Source organism: Lemur catta, chromosome 5 (assembly GCF_020740605.2).
Source record: "Lemur catta isolate mLemCat1 chromosome 5, mLemCat1.pri, whole genome shotgun sequence".
Lineage (NCBI taxonomy): Eukaryota > Metazoa > Chordata > Mammalia > Primates > Lemuridae > Lemur > Lemur catta.
Window position 1 is genome coordinate 76263159 of NC_059132.1, and position 17706 is coordinate 76280864.

A 17706-nucleotide genomic window follows, 5' to 3' on the forward strand; every position below is an offset into this window, starting at 1 on the left:
GCTGCCCGGGTGCAGACTGCATTTTCCACCTCCCCTGCCCCTAGGTGTTGCACGTGAGCAAAAGTGATAGGTGGGCTCTAAGGACGCGCTGTGCCCTTCTCTTTGCTTTCCCACTCCCCGCTGGCAGGAACACTCAGTGGTCCTCGAGGGCCTTGCTACTCAGAGTGGTCAGCCCCACCGCACTGACTTCACCGTGGGCTTGCCAGAAATGCAGATTTACCTCACCAGAATTTTTACTTCAGCAAGATCCTCAGGTGATTTGTGTGGACATCACAGTTTAAGGAGCATTGCTGTAGGGCAGGGTTAGGCAGACTGTGGCCTGTTGCATGTTTTGTGAATAAAATTGTGTTAGAACACACTCCTCATTCATTTACCTGCAAGGATAGAATTGTGACAGACACAGCCTAAAATATTTACTGTCTGGTCCTTGACAGGGAAAGTTTGCAGACCTCTGCCCCAGGGGAGGGAAGAGCAACAAGATAGTGGGAGCCTGTGTCTCCCAAACCATAGTGGTTGCTGCCTTCTAGCCCTGGACTCCTGACCCTGAGACTCTGAAGTGAAAGAGAACTGGATTGTGTCTTGTTTAGGATACTGCTGTTTTGGGGGGTCTGTTACAGCAGCAGAACTAACACAGCCTTTTCCACTTGTCTGACTGTTGTCTCCAGTACCTATTGTCATATCTAGGGTGTATGTGAAGGAATAAGTATGGGGGGATACAATGATCTGGCCGTTGAAGAAATGAGTCTTAATTATTAGAGAAAACTTCAATTACTCCACAGTTGGGAGATAAGCAAAATACCCTAGGCAAAGACAGGAAAAACTATTACCACAGTTCTTTACATACTAAGTGAACTTTCACACACCATTTCCATGTATAAACCTCCACATGACAACTGTTGTTATACTGCAGGAAACTTGAGAATCACCTGAGTAATAAAGGATAAAGGAGAAAACTGATGCAGTCTTCCAGAACTTTCCATTTTAGTAGAGGACCCATTAAAGAGAATAACTTTTGGGCCAGACTTCTTCGTTCTAAGTCCAGCTTTACCCCATAATTAACCTCTCCGTGCCTCAGTTTCCTCTTCTGTAAAATGGGGATAATAATGGTAACATACCTCATGGAGTTGTGAGAATTAAATGAATTAGTGTCTCAGGGTTGGTGGGGGTCAGTGAGGCAGACACTTGTATACATTGCTGATGGGATTATAAATTGGTTAGCCATGTATATTGGTACCTTAAAGTCTTCAAGGACTTTAAGGAGTTGACTCCTAAGGAAAATAGTAAATAAGATGTGCACAAAAATCATGTATTAGTTTTCTTTTTTTAATTCATTCATTATTGTGACCAACTTTCTTCCAGAATGGATTTATAGCATTTTATGACTAAAATACAAATACAACAAAAGCATTAACTAGATATAAAAATATTTAAAAAAATTTACTAGTAGGTATGAAAATCAGAACTGCAATTCCTAAGGTGGGGTTTTCTTTTCCCTTGATTCTGGTTGAAGAGAGACAATGGTCAATTACAGCTCTGTCCACATTTGGAAACTTCCTTCCTGTTTTTTAAACCTGAGCAATGACGAGATGAGTCCATGTAATATAACGTAAAGAACAAAACCGGGCCACATTGGGGTGGCCCTCCAAACAGGAAAAAAGTGATTGTACTGCCTCTGTAGTTGATGCATATCCTTGAGAGATTGGAGGGGGGAAAAGGGACTCCATTTTTCATGATGTTCAAGGTTTTTTTTTAATGTTCTGCATGATTGTGTGCATGAGGACAATGACCATATCTACTTATTTTTTTCAAAAATTAAGAGAAAAGTCTTAAGACTTCAGTCAGTTACTAAAATAGCTGATTACTAATGGTTTCATGCAGTTAACTAAATTAACTGATGATTTTTAGCAGAAATTATAGTTGCAGCTTTTGTCTTTCTGACTTGTGCCAGTTTTGTCTCTGCTTTCACTCCCCTGTATCTACAATGTGTCCAAGGTTGTTCAAGGTGTAGCCTGTGTTGCCCTCTAGTGATTCATTCGAACATAGGAAAAGTCACCCATAGTTTCTCAGCTATTCAGATCTGTATACAGGATTCTTACATCATCATGCAGAATCTGTATACTATTTTCCATTATATCATCATTTACGTCTTTAAAAAGCTTCAGTTTTTACATTTTATTTTATTATTACACAAGTCCGAACTAAACTGTGCCCTCCATTCTTTGTAAAAAATAAACCAGCAAAAACAACCAAGAAAACATTATAATAAACTATTCTCAAACAAGAAAAAGAAATATTTCTCTTTTTTCAGTTATTTCTAACTAACTGTATTTTGGGGGAGTGCTTTTAACCAGAGAAGTCATTAACCTAAAGGCATGGTCTATTAAGAATTAATCACTTTTCTTTCATATTTTCTGAATATAAGAAATAACAAACAATTAACTACCTCATGAAAAGTTCTAAAATAATGCATATTGATGGTGTCCATGAGCAGCTTTTAGCAGAATTTTCTTTATTCTCCTAAGTCTTGTCAGGCCTTCACTTACAAGTTTTTCCTTATCCCCTTGGTTTTTTTGTTTGTTTGTTTTGTTTTTCCACAGAAAAGAATCTATAAATTTTTAAGTCCTGATTCAAAGACTTCTTTTGTGTGAGGGTATTGAGTTTGATTTGTTTTTCCTTCTTGGTCCAGGCTGTGTGGCTTTTGGGCAGATGTGTGTGTGAGGCTCAGGCTATGTGTTTTTTAATTTTTTAAATATATTTTTTGGTGCTGTATATGGTGAGAGAATTGTTCACAGTGGATCAATGAAACACATTTCTCTGTGATTTCAAGAATAACCAAATTAAAAACCAACAACAACCAGGTATTAGTTTTCTATTGCTGCCATAAAAAAATTCTCATAAACTTAGTGGCTTAAAACAACACAAACTCATTATCTTGCAGTTTGTAGGTGAGAAATCCAACACAGGTCTCACTGGGCTAAAATCAAGGTGTTGGCAGGGCCGTGTTTCTTTCTGGAGGCTCTTGGGTGTGCTCTTTCCTTCCTTCCCCTTTTCAGTTCCCAGAGGCCATCCACAGCCCTCGCTTGTGGCACCTTCCTGCGTCGTTCCTCAGAGCCAGCAGCGCAGCAGCTCTCTGACCCCCACCTCTACCACACATCTTTTCTCTGACCACAGCCAGGAAGGGGTCTCCTACTTTGAAGACTCAAGATTAGACTGGGCCCACCCAGGATAATCCCCCCATCTCAAGGTCCTTAATTTTTTTTTTTTTTGGAGACAAGGTCTCACTCTGTTGCCTAGGTAGAGTGTAGTGGCATCATCACAGCTCACAGCAACCTCAAACTCCTGGGCTCAAGCGATCCTCCTGCCTCAGCCTCCCAAGTAGCTGTTACTACAGGCATGCACCACCATGTCCAGCTAATTTTTTATATTTTTTGTAGAGACAGGGTCTCGATCTTGCGCAGGCTGCTCTCGAGCTCCTTCCTGACCTCAAGCGATTCCCCTGCTTCTGCCTCCCAGAGTGCTAGGATTACAGGAATGAGTCACTGCAACGGCCAAAGTCCTTAATTTAATCACAACTTTTGTTATGCAAAGTCACATATTCACAGAAACCAGGGATTAGGATGTGGGCCACTTTGGGGCAGGGGTCATTATTCTGCCTATTACAGATGAGGTAAGAGCATATTCATTACACTGTTTAAAAGTGAGGAGTTGGAAATAAATGTTCTACAATAGGAAAATGTTTAAATTATAGTACAAACAGATGTTGGAATACTAGGAAGCCTCTAAAGATCATTGTAAGAGAATGACGTAGGCAATGAAAGAAGTAGAATACAAAGTTTATAGACTGTGATCTCATACTGCATGTGGTGGGGTGTTGGGGACAGACTGTCAGGATGGCTAGAATTGGGAGTGATTTTCATTTTCTTTTTTGTATCTTCCCTTTTTTGGGGGGGGTATTGTCTATTATAAGCATGTGTTATTACTATCACCCCACCTGCCCCCCAAACTTTTAATTAAATCTTACGGGAAAGTGTATTTTATTTCACAATGGTGAAAAGTAAGTATCTTAAAAACAAATGCTGAAGTCCTAATAAAATTTACATCATGCTATAAAAGGACATAATTTAAAGGCAAAGGCAAAGTGAAACTTTCAGTAAGCATTCCCTAATAAAAGTCCTATAAAATGAGGTATGTAGTAATTACTTGGGCTAGGATTAAAGACACATAAGAATGTCTTTAAATGCAAGTATAGCCAACATACAAAACGCATGGCAGTCTAATTACAATTAATCAAAATGGTAGGCAAGTATTATAAAAGTCACTGTTAAAATACAGCTTTGTTAAAATATGTATACTATGATATTTATGCAAAGTTGAATTAACATTTAAAAATAATTATTTCTGTGTGACCCAAACATTTGAACAATTTAATACTCCTGCCGGAGTACAGAGAGGAAGTCAGTAAGATAGAATGTATTTGGATTTCAACCAATTTTTTTTTTTTTTTTAAGGAAACCTCTTACTTTAGAAACCACACACACACAAAAAAACCCCTTAACCAGTGGCATTTCATCTGGCTAGTTGGGTGTTTATTCATTCACTATAGATGTAGAATGTATTTAAAATCTTAAAGTGATTGAAGGAACAGACTCAGCACTGTGACTGCTGTCACAGTGGGATGAAATATGACCACTTAGTCTCTAATTCAACATGAAAACAAATTCCTGCAACAAAAGGAACAAGTAGTACTGAGTTAGGTCTGGTTTCTAAGTCCATCACATATTCTAGACCCATAGTGCTACCGAAGAGAAGTCAACCGCTTGTTGCCTGCCTTATTTCATTCTTTAGAAATTCTCTAATTCAAAATAATGTGTCAAAATTGTTGATTGACAAATCCAGAATTGATTTTGTATTAATTTGGAGAAGTGAGGTGTCTTAGTCCATTTTGTGCTGCTGTAACAGAATACCACAGACTGAGAAATTTATGAAGAAGGAAATTTATTTTCTCACAGTTCTGGAGGCTGGGAAGGCCGAGATCAAGATGCTGGCATCTGGTATCTGCGGGGGCCTTCTTGCTGTGTCACCGCATGGCAGAAGGCAGAAGGGGAAGAGAGAGCTCAAGAGAGCCCCTTCCTGTGAGCCCTTTTCATAGCAGCATTAATCTATTCTTGAGGGAGGAGCCCTCGTCACCTGAACACCTCCGATTAGGCCTCACCTTCCAACACTGTTGCGTTTGGGATTCAGTTTTCAACACGTGGATTTCTAGGAGACACATTCCAGCCATGGCACTGCGTTATGCTGCAGTAACATTAATCCTCAAATGGGCTCAGATGACGCTCCAGGGCAACTGTCCCCTGGTGCGACTCAGCAGTCCAGGCCACCTGGCTCTTGTGACTGTGGCATCTCCACAAGAGGTCTCCTGCTATTCAAAAATAGTTCGTCAGAGTAACTGGTGTGCCTGAAAGCTGTGTAGTCATGAATGGCCTCATTGTTGACTTAATTCTGAAGCAGAACTTTGAAAAGCAGGTGGTGGTTATCCTGGAGGTAAAATGTTGGCTTCCTGATGGGAAGGGAAAGTGTCAGTCGGATTCTGCTGGGAGACGAGATCAAGGCTGAGGCAGTGTTGAAGCTCATGATCTCACACACTGGCTGAGATGGGAGGATGTTCGAAACACCTGTGGGATGTCATTCCAGCTTTTGAGTGGGAGGTAGCTGCAAGGGTGGGGAAGCTGGAGGTTGGCAGGAGACATGCAGGTGTGAGAGAAATAAAGGCTGGGCCAGGGTGCTTGTTGGAAACAGATTTGAAGGGCAGGTCTGAGAAATGCTTAAGAAAAAGACAGCTGTCAGAGCAAGGCAGAGCGAGCCCGGCAGCCTGGGAGGTGGCCATGCCATTCACAGTCTAAACCAAATGCTTTTTCTCCTCCCCAGCCAGAAATTTTGCTTTAGAAATGACACTGGGGTTTGGCTCACAGCAACCACTGTCCTCTCTCTTGTCCCTCTCACTGGGTTATCTCCTCCACCCCCACACCGCCAGTGACCTCTTCTCTGATCCTGACTCTTGTATCAGCTGTGGGCGCTTTCTCTGCTTTTTAAGAATAAGTAGAAATACTTTTATTATTTTTTCTGTCAGTTGTAGAAAATGTGGGTAACTAAAAGGAAAACATTTAAAATTACTGTAATCCCACCACCCACCAAGAAGTACTTATTTTGGTATACAGTCATGTGTCGCTTAATGATTGGGATGTGTTCTGGAAATGAGTCATTAGGCAGTTTTGTTATGTGAATGTCATAGAGTGTTGGTAGAGCTGAGTACACACCTAGGTTGTAGTCGATTGTTCTTCAGCCACAACAGACCTGTCCAGCGTGTTACTGTACTGAATACTGCAGGCAGTTGCAACACAGTGGTATTTGTATATCTAAAAATATCTAAACATAGAAAAGGGTCAGTAAAAATACAGTATGAAAGATTAAAAATGGTGCACCTGTCCAGGGCACTTACTATCAATGGAACTTGCAGGACTGGAAGTTGCTCTGGGTGAGTCAGTGAGTGGTGGAGTGAATGTGAAGACCTAGGACATTCCTGTGCACTACTGTAGACTTTGTAAACACTGCACTTAGGCTACACTAAATTTATAAGAAGTTGTTTTCTTCAATAATAAATTAACTTTAGCTTACTGTAACTTTTTTGCTTTATAAATTTTTTAAACTTTTTGCCATTTTGTAATAATACGTAGCTTAAAACACAAGCACATTGTACAGCTGTACAAAACTATTTTTTCTTTGTATCCTTATTCTATATGCTGTTTTCTATTTTTAAAATTTTTAGTTTTTAAAAAACTTTAAAAATATTTTTGTTAAAAATAAGACACAAACACAGCTTGAGCCCAGGAGTTTGAGGTCTCAGTGAGCTACGATGACGCCACTGCACTCTAGCCTGGGCAACAGAGCAAGACTCTTGTCTCAAAAAAAAAAAAAAAAAATGAGTAAACCCAGATACTCTGTCTTTTCCTTATCCTTCTCACATTTAATTGGTCTCCAAATCACTCATTTATTCAACAAATATTTATTTTATCTGTCCTTGTGTGCCCTGTGTGCAGCCTATGCCCTCATGGTTTGCTCATTCAGCAAAACTGAGTACCTATTATGTGCCAGATTTTGTTTTGTGCTCTGGGCATACCAAAGTGAACCAAATGGAGATGGTCCCTTCCACCATGGTGCTAGTATTCTAGAGGAGGAAATAACATGTCAATGTTTTAGTTATCGATTACCACGTAACAAATTACGCCAAAATGTAATGACTTAAAACAACAACATTTATTATCTCTCCATTTTTGTGGGTCAGGAGTCGGGGCATGGCTCAAGTGGCTGCTCTGCTTCAGGGTCTCTCCTGAGACTGAAGTCATCTCAGTGCTCGACTTGGGGAGAATTGGCTTCCAAACTCATTCATGTGGTTGTTGGCAGGATTCAATTTCCTGCTGCTTGTTGGCTGCAAGCTACCCTCCGCTCCTGGCCACGTGCACTGCTCCATTAGGGCAGCTCACATCAAGGCAGCTCAGTTCACCAGAGCAAGCAGGTGAGAGGAGTCAGAGAGAGAGAGAGAGAGAGCTGGCAAGACAGAAGTCATGGTCTTCAATGACCTAATCTCAAAGTGACATCCATCACTTTGCCATATTCTATTGTCAGAAGCAAGTGCCTTAGTGGCCCACACTTGACAGGAGGAGATTCCACAATCCATGAATGCCAGGAAGTGGGGACCACCACGAGCCATTTCAGAAGGCTGCCCATCACAGTCAAGAAATAAACAAGACAATCCACGTCATGTTTAGCACTAGAAAGAAAATAAAATGGGAATCAGACAAAGGGCAGCTGGGAGTGTTGGGGGAGGTGCTCTTGAGTGAGCTGACGGTCAGGGAGGAGCTCACTGAGGTGGCAGCAGCTAAGCAGAGACCGGAATGGCAAGACACAAGCCTTCCAGATAGAGGGAACGGGAAGTGCAAAGTGACAGAGTGAGCTTTGCATGTTTGAGGAAGAGCGTGGAGGCCAGTGACTTGGAGTAAATGAGCAAGAGGGAAGTGGGTGCCTGGTGAGGTGAGAGCTTGGTAACAAGCATGTGAGGTGAATAATATCTGTGTTTTGAAATATTGAGTAACTTCCCTATGTCAGCGTGTAAGTGACATAGTACGTACAAGGATTTCAACCCGAATTCATCTGATGCTAAAATCTGTGCTCTTGCCACACGGGTGCCTTGCAGAATCTGCTAGAAGGGGATGATGTTGGGGTGTGCGATGCTATCCCGCCACCTATGTCACATTCTATCAGTTAGCCACAAGTCACAGGTCCTGCCCACATTCAAGGGGAGGGGATTGTACGAGGGCAAAAACACCAGGAGGCAGGAACCTGGGGGCCACCCTAGGGCCTGTCTGCCAGACTCGGGGACCCAGGATGATCCAAAGGGACCAGGAGTTGCGCACAAGGGAGACACTAGAACATCGCTCCACTTACCACAATCCCACCACATGTCCAGAAGGCAGAAAAGGAAATGTTTGATAGGGGGCATTAATGACCTCCACAAACAAATAAACACACAATAGATCAAATGGTAATAAATACAATAGAAAAACAAAATAGTGAAAGGGGAAAAGGATGGGCTGCAGGAGGGAAAGTGAATCCATCAGGGTGGCTTGAGTTATGCTACTATAACACACACGCACAGTCCACTTGGGTCCAGGCAGGCCTCCAGGGAAATGTTCCCCTAGGTAGTGACTCAGTAATTCAGGCTAATGTTGGCTGTACCATTCTATGAGCAAACCCTCTAGGACATGTGGCTTGCACTGTTGGTGTAATAGGGGACAGACATCAATATTATACATTGACTCTCAATTGCTTCAACCCAGAAGTGACACAGGTGACTTTTGCTCAAATTCATTGTTCAAAGTAATCATGGGCAAGGAAGTACGATCTCCCTGTGGCCACATTCAGGGAAGTCTTCTCTGATAGGTGATATTTGGATAGGAACCTGAAGGGGGTGAGTGTCATGCAGATAACTAGGGAGTGAGTGGTTCAGGCAGAGAGCACAGCAGGTGCACAGTCTTGGGGGACAGGGCGTTCTCTGTGGATCTGGGAGATGGCAAGGAGGCCAGTATGGCTGGAGTTAAGGGAGAAAGGACAGCGGTAGGAAGTGAGGAGGGGGTGTGAGATCATGCACAGTCTCATGCGCTATGGCACTCGGTGTCATGCAAAGTCACACAGGAGTCTTGAAGTGGAAGTGTGACACAGTCCAACACACTGAAAAGGATCATTCCTAGTTGCTCTGTTGAGAATCAGATATCTCAGTAGTTTGTCTTTTTTTTTAAATACTATTAGGTCAAGTTTATTTTTTTATTTTTAATTATTATACGTACATAATAGTTGTGTAATAGTTTGTCTTTCAACCCAAAAGCCCCCACACTCTATGATCCACCCTCAGGGCAGGCTGAGCGCTCTGAAAACCAGGACTCTTCAGGGATGCCTTCCCTGGTCTCGATTATTGGGTCTTTGAGTTGCTGTATTTACTTTCGGAAGTAAATTCTGCATCTCACCTGAAGAGTTGCTTTTCCGGTCATTCTTAAAATTTCCACTCCACTTGCAAATGCCACCTTCCAGTGATGTGTTTTCTATTTATGGCACCATCGGCTCTGGGCGTTCTGTAGGGAAGCAGGGCGAGTGGGCATTTGGTTGTGTCCTTCTGGATCCCGGGATGAAAAGGCAGCCTCTGGCCACGCCGCCCCATGGCAGGCGGAAAGGGCAGGGATAAAGGGGCTGTGCGGGGCCTGCTGAAGCTTCTCTGGGCAACTGGCACATGGTCCCTTTTGCCCACGCTCAGGGCGGAGCCGGTTAGGGGACAGAGAGGTGCTGCTCCTCACGGGAGGGAGCAGGAGCAGGTCCAGAGACCTGTCGTGGCACCACTCACTCTCTGGGGAGTGGGGAGGCCGGGAGAGGAGTCAGAAGAGGAGGGGCAGTGAGGGGCACAGGAGGCCCTCACAACCACAGAATTTGTGGCAGAAGAGTTTCAAAAAAGGAAGACTGGTCTACAGGGTCAGGCCTCGTGGGGAAGTGAAGGATGAGGACTTCCCAGCTGCCTTGATGCCAGATGCCAGACCCCGCGGGAGATGTCCCAGAGTCACCGACTTCCCGTTGCAAGTGCCCAGGAAATGGCAAAGGGAACCAAGCAAAGATATTTATAGCTCGGTTCCATCTTTTGCTGATGCTGCCTTTTCAGTCACATCGCACACTGCTGTCCAGTTGTCCAGTTGTTCCTTGAACTTCCATGGAGTCCCTTCCACGGGTCAGGTGCGCACCGGGCATTTGTGGGAGGGAAGGTAGGTACGATTCTGGAAGGGACACGAGGTGACTGTATCCGTAACCATGCCAAAAGCAGGGGGGAAGGGGAAGCAGGCAGCCCTCCCGGCCCCTCGCTGTCACCTCAGGGACCCAGGACTGGCGGGGACCGGCCTCACTCTGTCCCAGCCCCCTCACTACGCCAGCTTTTCTCACAGGAATGACTTGAGGAAAACAAAAGGACACAAAAGTATTTAAACACTGTGTTTTAACAATAAGGTGGGTTATGTCACAGTTTGTGTTCTTGGTAACAAAAAGCACAGCTGAGTCCTCGTCAGGCCGACTCACGGCTGCGGCCCAGCCTGGGTTTCCATCGCATCAAAGAGCTCGGTGGTCCTGTGTTCTAGAGGGGTGAGCGACCCTCCTGCTTCCCTCAGGACTATCCTGGTTTTAGCCACGAAAGTTTTACTTCTTGTTCACTTCTGTATCCCCAGCATCTAGGCCATTGCTTTGCACGTAGTAGGTACTGGATAAATATTTATTGGAAGAATAAATGGAAAAAACTTTGCTTAAGAGAGAAATAATTTCCCATAATGAATTCATTAAGTATAATATATACAATATGTAAATGATATCATTATATATTACATGTATAAATATATGAATAATATGTATGCATATTAAATATTATATGTATGCATATAATATGTATTGAAAAGTACAGCAATTAAAAATCTATCTTAAGATTATTACTGAGGTCCAAGTCTCATTATGAACAGAGGTATGATTTGACCCATAATAGAACTAAATTTATGTTAAAACAAAAAATAGGATAATATAAAAGGAGTGCTTCTCAATCTATATAAATAAAATAAAAATTCCATTGGTCTTACTGTATCATGAGAAATTGGCTGTTAGAATTTTCACAAAACTTGGTGAGTAGGTCTGGAATAGTCGGACTTAAAATCTAGACTACATGAGGTATGGGGAAGCTTTGCAAATTGGAAGGCTGCATTAATTTAGCTGCAATCAAATAAGGCCACTTTCAAGAAACTTCAATTAGATATACTTAAAAATGTACATTATCTTGTAAAAATCTAACCACTGTGTACTTAATAATTTCAAAAAATGAAAACCGTTTGTTAATTTTAAAGTTAACTAACCTATGAGTGACCAAAGCATTTGAGTATTTGGTTGCAGCATTGAGGTCTGCAGTTTCCATTGATCCTCTAGATGGGTAGCAGTCATTTGTGACCTTAAGGGTGTCTTGATTTGGGTTAGGTAGGGGAATGTGGATTCACAACAATAAGTGGTTTAAAAGCAAGAAAGCATTGTTTTGGGCATGTTGCCAAAGGCCTGGGTATTCCACTGTATTTTTCCATATTTCAATTGGATCTTTCTTAGCATTAAACAATAACTTTAAAATGTCATCTACTGAGAACTCAATCAATTCCATCTGTAGTTCTTTAGGTGCCTTGGTGATACCAACTAGGTGAGGTTGAAATGCTAATTTGAGTGTGACATCATGATTCTCAAAGTCAGTGAACCTTTCATTGTATTCTCCAATTAATAGGTCTATAACAGCCAAATATTCTTCAGATAATTTGCATATATCACCCTGCTCATCAATGACCTTTGCTAACTGGGGAAAATGTTCATCCAAAATTTCCTTTTGAAGAAGTGTTTTTAAAAAAGATAGCTTTTTTTGAAATGCTTGGATTTTTTTTTTGCTACATATCATATATAGACCTAGTTTTACCTTGCAAAGAAATATTCAAGTTGTTTTGATTTGACATATCACACAGCAATGCTGCATTCCTATAGAAATCCTCTTTCAATAAATAATTCACATTGCTGATTCTGTTCTTCATAAAATTTAACTATCTGTTCTCCCAGAGATAAAATTTTGGCTAACACCTGTCCCTGTGATAGCCAATGCACTTTAAATTGGTATGGCAAATCCACACTGAATACCTCATCCTTCAACTTTAGAATGTTAAGAAACTGACCATGCGGTGTTGCATTTGCATGAATATAGTTAACAATACTTATAATTTGTTGCAAAGTGTCACTTAAAATATTAGCTTTAGCACAGAGATTTTGCTGCTGCAAGATACAATGAAAAGAGATGAGAGCATCTGGATCTGTTAAAACCTTATTTATGTGTGCAATAAACCTTTCATGTTTTCCTGCCATGGAAGGTGCACCTTCTGTACATACACTCACTAAATTTACCAAATTCAGTCCAACTTCACATTTATCTTGAAAGTTGTTGAAGATATCTATTCCCTGTGTTCTGTTTGCAAGAGTGCCCAAAGCGTGTAACTCTTTGTAGCAAAGAAAATCTTATGACCCAAATGAAGTATAAAACCTGCGCCGAGTCAGTAGTATCGGTTGCGTTATCCAAAGTGATTGAATAATATATATTTTCCTTTTGAAGTACTGCATGAAGTTGTTCTGTTAAGTTGCAGCCTAATTCATGCTGCTGATCAGTTATGGTTCTCCTTGAAAGAGGCCCTTGTTTGTACTTGGAAACATTATCAGGGTCCTACAACTCGGACAATACATTCTTTCACAATATCTACATCACTAAATGGCTTCCCTTTTTCCCCCTGAGTCCATAAAGCACCTTATAAGTTGCCTCAGTGGCATTATTTCCAGGTCTTATTGCTGCTTGAAAGAATTGTCTTTGCTTTTGATCTTTTAATTTCTGCAATGCAACCTTTCATGCTTCTCCCTCTAATTTAAAATATTTGGGATCCTTATGAGTGCTACAATGCTGATAAACATTAACTTTCTTTAATGTTGATATTGTGGTATCATAAAGCAAGCAAAAAATCTTATCGTTAGCAGAAACGATAATATTGCAATTCTCAATCCTCATTAAAAAATCTGTTTTCTTCCTTCAGTGTTCTCTTTATCTTCTTTGACATGATGGACTGTTAAGCAGACAGAATTAAAAAATACCATTGAGCTGTGCAATTATTCACAAATTCTACTTCAAACAGAAACACAGTGCACCTTTGTCAGAAGCTGATAGCAGACTGGTGTACTTGACCCCCATAAACTCTTGCCAGCCAGCCTCGTGTGGCAGTGGTGCCAGTCAGGTGGGGGAAGTTAGAACTAAGTCATGAGCACAGCAGCCGCCAATTTAGCCCTTATGGCTTACTAATGTTCTAATTGTGCTGGTGCTGGGAGGATTATTTCGTTGAAACTTATTTTATTCTTTGGTATTTTAAATGTTTATTTAAAAAATAAAATAAAAATATAAAAGATGAACAAAAATGTATTAATAAAAATAAGAGGATTTGTTCTGTAAAATTTGTATTCAGTCAAAAGGCCACACTTAAGGACCTAGAAGGCCACAGGTGGTCTTAAGGCCACTGGTTTCCCACCCCTGGGCCACAGAATGTGTACAGAGTCAGTTAGTGGAATCTGAGAGTTTCAAATATGAGCCTCAAAATGAAAGTCACAAGGAAAGGCCCTGATTTGCAGTAGAGCCATTTCCCACATATGTGACTTCATAAACATGCTATAAAGATTTATTACATAATGATCGTTAGGATTCTCCTGAGCAATAGAAGAGATTTAGAGATTGCTTGATTGAAGTATGTGGATGTTTTGTGGCAAATGTTTTCTTGCAGAGTATCCCTCTGTCAACTATCATCCTTCTGGGTTCCTTCCATACCATTTTTGTGGTAGGCAGAATTATGGTCTCCCAAAGATGTCTACATCCTAATCCCTGAAACCTGTAAACATATTATGTTATGTAATGTCTTAGTCCATTTTTGCTGCTGTAACAAAATGCCACAGACTGGGTGACATACAAACAATTGAAATTTATTTATAGTTCTGGAGACTGGGAAGTTCAAGATCAAGGTGTCAGCTGGTTTGGTGTCTGGTAAGGGCTGCTCTCTGCTTCTGTAACCACACCAGACCAGTCTGGTTCAACTTTTATGTAACAAAGTTGTGAGTTATTTTTCAGTTGCCATGGACTCCCAGGTTGAAGGTCACATAACTGGAGCATGCCCAGATAAACCAAGCATGCACCCACAGGGGGAACCTAAGTTCTCAGACTCAGGAGCAGGGACTGAATTAACACACTGCATGGTGGGATCTAGGATCCAATCAGGTCAAGCTCTGATGTCAACCCATGGCAGGATCCAGTCAGAGCACTCTTGCCATCGCAAGATCCTGTCAGGTTATACCTCATTACCCTCTGACTATAAAACCAACCTTTTACACTGCTTTGGGAACTATTCCCAGTGTGCTCCTTACTTGTGTCAAGTAATAAAATCCCCTTGCTAGAACCAATTTGGCTGTGTCTATTGGCCTGATACCTGCCCAGTAAACAAACCCATCTGTTTTGGAGATAACACTTTCAAGATGGTGCCTTGTTGCCAAATCCTCCAGAGGGGACAAAGGCTGTGTCCTCACATGGCAGAAGAGCTGGTGAGCATGAACCCACTGTCTCAAACCCTTTTATCAGGGGCCTAATCCCATCCATGAGGACTCTACCCTCCTAAAATACCTAAAATATCTAAAAATACCTCCTAAAGACCCCACCTCTGAATACGATCACATTTCAACATATGAATTTTGGAGACACACTCAGACCATAGCACATGGTAAAGAGGAATTAAGGTTGCAGATGGAATTAATGATGGTAGTCAGTTGATTTGGGGATGAGGAGACTATTCTGGATTATCTGCATAAGCCCAATGTAATCATTAGTGTCCTTATAAGTGAAAGAGGGAGGCCAGAGAGTCAGAGTCAGAGAGAGTTTTGGAGCTATCATGCTGCTAGATTTGAGAAATGAGGAAGGAGACACAAGCCAAGGAATGCAGGCAGCATCTAGAAGTGCTAAAGGCAAGGAAAGAGACTTGTCCTTGGAGTCTTTATTAATAGAAAGGAATGCAGCCCTGCCAGCTTCATCTTAGTTTTAGTCTAGTAAGACTCATTTTGGATGTTTGACCCCTAGAATTATAAGGCAATAAATTTGTGTTGTTTTAAGCACTAAATCTGTGGACATTTGTTACAGCAGCCACGGGAAACTCATACACTGCTGTGAAGAACAGTGAAGTGTCTGAGATTTTCCCCACTTTCAAGCTACCCAGTTAGCCTGGCACAGCTTCATGGATGCTGACAGAAAACACTGGACTTCTGGGTTAGAGATAAGGGCTATTTATATCACTCACAACAATGGCAGCAGCTACAGTGGCAGTATTTTGTACTGGCTCATTGACCCCAGATTCCTGGGATGATGCAGAATGGGCCAGGTGGTACCTGCAATGCACACACAGTGGGTTGTGTTACAAGAGAATAATCCTGAGATTAGGGACCCCAAAATCTTTCAAATTGGGCAGTAAGCATGACTGCCCTTTGCTCCGTTGGAGGTACTGTATCTTATAAAGCTAGAAGGGAAACCTGTCCCCTGCCCTAGAGAGACACACTCTCTCCCTATCTTCCAAGGCTGATATGAAGATTATTGAACAGATAGTCCATAAGAAAATGCCCCAATGCCTCCATCTCAAATCAAATCCATTAGGTTGGATGAATGGAGATTGTCTAGTCATATGGCAATACCTCATTTTAAAGAAAGCAGGGAAAAGTATTTCTCATTTGTAGTTGGATTCATTGCCTAAGCTTTTGTTTCTGGGCAGAATGAATATTCGGAAGAAACCAACCAATAGTTTCTAGTATAACCAGAAAGAGTATGTTTACCATACTTTCAGGATATAGTGTCTTATTAAATATTTAGACTGTATCTCCAAAGAATAATAAGGCAGTTAAATATAGCTACAACTATGCACACAGTTGTAGGTTCACATTTGTACGTAGTTTCTACTTTCACAGCCCAGAAAAGTCTGGAAAACTGGGAAAAATCCAAAACTGAGTAAGAACAGGATGACATTGTACACACAAAAAGTACTAGGTGGAATAATGTTTAGATATAAAACAGACTTAGTTATATAAAATATGTACATATACTTTGACTTGAATCCAAGGAGAACATAAAGAAAGGCACAATGTAACATAATCTGGTTTTCTCTAAAGCTTCTGAGGCAGACAAGCATTCAGCATTGTAACCACTCTTATTTGCAAGTTGCCTCTTCAATCATTTTCTAAAATGCCTTTTTTTGTTTTTTTAGCTTTATTGAGATATGATTGACAAATAATATTGTATATATTTAAGGTATACAATGAGATGTTTTGATATTTGTATACATTGTGAAATGATCACCACAATCAAGCTAATAAATATATCCATCATTTCACATAGTTCTTGTGTGTGTGTGTTGAGAACACTTAAGATCTACCCTTTTAGCAAATGTCAAGTATATAATATATTATTAGTAGCTATACTGACCATGCTGTACGCTAGGTCTCCAGAACTTATTCACCTTCTAACTGAAAGTATGTGCCCTTTGACCAACATCCCCCCAATTCCTCCAGCCCTTAGCCCCTGGTGACCACTGTTCTACTCTGTTTCTATGAGTCCAACTTTTTTAGATTCCACATATAAGAGAGATCACACAGTATTTGTCTTTTTGTGCCTGGCTTACTTCACCTAATAATGTCCCTTAGATTCATCCATGTTGTTGCAAATGGCCAGATTTCCTCCTCTTCCTCCTCCCTTCCCTTCTCCTCCTTCCTTTCTTCCTTCCATCCATCCTTCTTGTCTTTCTTTCTCTCTCTCTCTTTTTTTTTTTGAGACAGAGTCTTGTTCTTCACCCCAGCTAGAGTGCAATGGCGTCATTGTAGCTCATTGCAACCTCAAACTCCTGGGTTCAAGCAATCCTCCTGCCCAAGTAGCTGGGGCTACAGGCGTACACCACTGCTCCTGGCTAATTGTTCTATTTTTGGTAGAGATGGGGTCTTGCTCTTGCTCAGGCTGGTCTCAAACTCCGGAGTTCAGGCAATCCTCCCACCTCGGCTTCGCAGAGTGCTAGGATTACAGGTGTGAGCCACCGCACCCAGTCTGTCTGTTGTGTGTTGTCTGGTTCTGTTGTCTAGAGTCTGTTGTCTGGGATCTGTTGTCTAAAGTCTGGAGTCTGGAGTCTAAAGTTTGTAGTCTGCAGTCTGAATTCTGAAATAGTCTGACTGAAACTAAAATGGTTTTTAAATTAAAAACCATTATTCACACCCTTATTGGTACTATTGTTATGCAACTGAACACAGTTCACAAAGTGTTGGTAGAAATGGGGAAGCAGAAAGAATGCAGATTAAACTTTTTAGATTCCTGTCTTGCCTAAAAATACAGCTGAGTGTGGTGGCATACACCTGTAGTCCCAGCTCCTGAGGAGGCTGAGGCAGGAGGATCGATTGAGCTGAGGAGTTTGAGGTTGCCTAAAACAGAAGCAGACAACAGACAGCAGACTCCAGACTTTA

At 41.4% G+C, this 17706-nt stretch overlaps 1 protein-coding gene across 1 annotated transcript in view; it reads left to right on the forward strand.

Moving 5' to 3' along the window:
• The first annotated feature begins 10294 nt into the window (after positions 1 to 10294).
• The window catches only part of TLR2 (toll like receptor 2), a 78842-nt gene continuing 71430 nt past the window's right edge, over positions 10295 to 17706 (forward strand). Inside the window, exon 1 of the mRNA XM_045552144.1 lies at positions 10295 to 10355. The gene's annotated coding sequence lies outside the window, so the exon portion shown is untranslated. The remainder of the gene's footprint in view (positions 10356 to 17706) is intronic.